This window comes from Octopus bimaculoides, chromosome 19 (assembly GCF_001194135.2).
Source record: "Octopus bimaculoides isolate UCB-OBI-ISO-001 chromosome 19, ASM119413v2, whole genome shotgun sequence".
NCBI classification, from domain to species: Eukaryota; Metazoa; Mollusca; class Cephalopoda; order Octopoda; family Octopodidae; genus Octopus; species Octopus bimaculoides.
The window spans coordinates 38,669,750-38,670,961 of NC_068999.1; the positions used below are offsets into that span (position 1 = coordinate 38,669,750).

Genomic DNA, 1,212 nt, shown 5'->3' on the forward strand with positions numbered 1-1,212 from the left:
GTTTATCCTTAGCTAGGTATTTCTCCTGCAACTGTCTCACTAGAAATAAGGCATCAGTAGTGCTTTTACCTGGCACGAACCCAAACTGCATCTCATCTAAATTGATTCGCTCCCTAATTAGTTGGGCTATGACCCTCTCTGTAACTTTCATAACCTGATCTAACAGCTTGATGCCTCTGTAATTATTTGTATCTAAAGCGTCCCCTTTACCTTTGTAGCAGTTGACTATGATGCTGCTACACCAGTCATAGGGTATGACTCCTTCGTGTATTACCTCTAATGAGCCATGAGGGAATTTGAGGGAATCAATTTCCTGAGTCTCAAAGGTTTTTATGGATCCTGTTTATCTTCCACATACAAATACCATCTTCTCTGATAACCTTCCAGTTAAACCCATTGCACATCTTGAGTGTCCATAGCTTACACTGGGTACACCATATGGAGTTGCTGCCTACACCTTTCCTACAAATTGAGCAGGGCCAAGTACCTAAGTTGGGTAGGGTCCTGTCAGTTTTCTTGCTTACTGGGATCTTAGTCTTTGCTAAGTTAACTTTAAGGCCCTTAGATTCCAGATTTTGCTTCCACACCTGAAATTTTTCATCTAGCTCTTATATGGAATCTGTTATCTCTTGCTTATTTTAGGAAGTGGACTGTGGCCATCTTGGGACACTGCCTTGAAGGATTTCTGCATCTCATTAAAATAAATTTGATTTGACGTTTTTTTTTTTTTTTTTAGCAAGTCAAAGATGTTTTTAAAACACTTGGTGAAATAGAAAGTGTAAAATTTAGATTTTTCCCAGAGATGTTTCGTACATAACATGTAAAGAAATAAAGGAAATAAATTTTAACCAAACATTGGAAGCAGACAACTGTGTGAGTGTGAAGGAGACAAACAATTGTGCTTCAGCTTTAGAGACTTAATGTATTCTATGCTAAAGTTTAATTTTTGAAAATACTTTACCATTTTCACAATAGTCATCTAAAGTAAGCACAGAAGGCAAAAAAGCAAAACAAAACAAAAAAACAAAACAAAACAAAAAATACCACCATGATAATATTGATGAATAAATAACACACCCAAAATATATTTGCTGAATATTATTGCATACTGTATTGTTGTGTTTGTGCGTACGTGCACACACTCACAGACACACAAACTTGCATACATACATACATGTACATATATGTGTGTGTGTATGTATGTATATATAT

The 1,212-nt window shown here is 35.9% G+C and overlaps 1 protein-coding gene across 1 annotated transcript in view; it reads left to right on the forward strand.

Annotated features, from left to right (window-relative positions):
- Positions 1 to 1,212, forward strand: part of LOC106867248 (coiled-coil domain-containing protein 39) — a 159,011-nt gene that overhangs the window by 130,871 nt on the left and 26,928 nt on the right. The window lies entirely within an intron of this gene.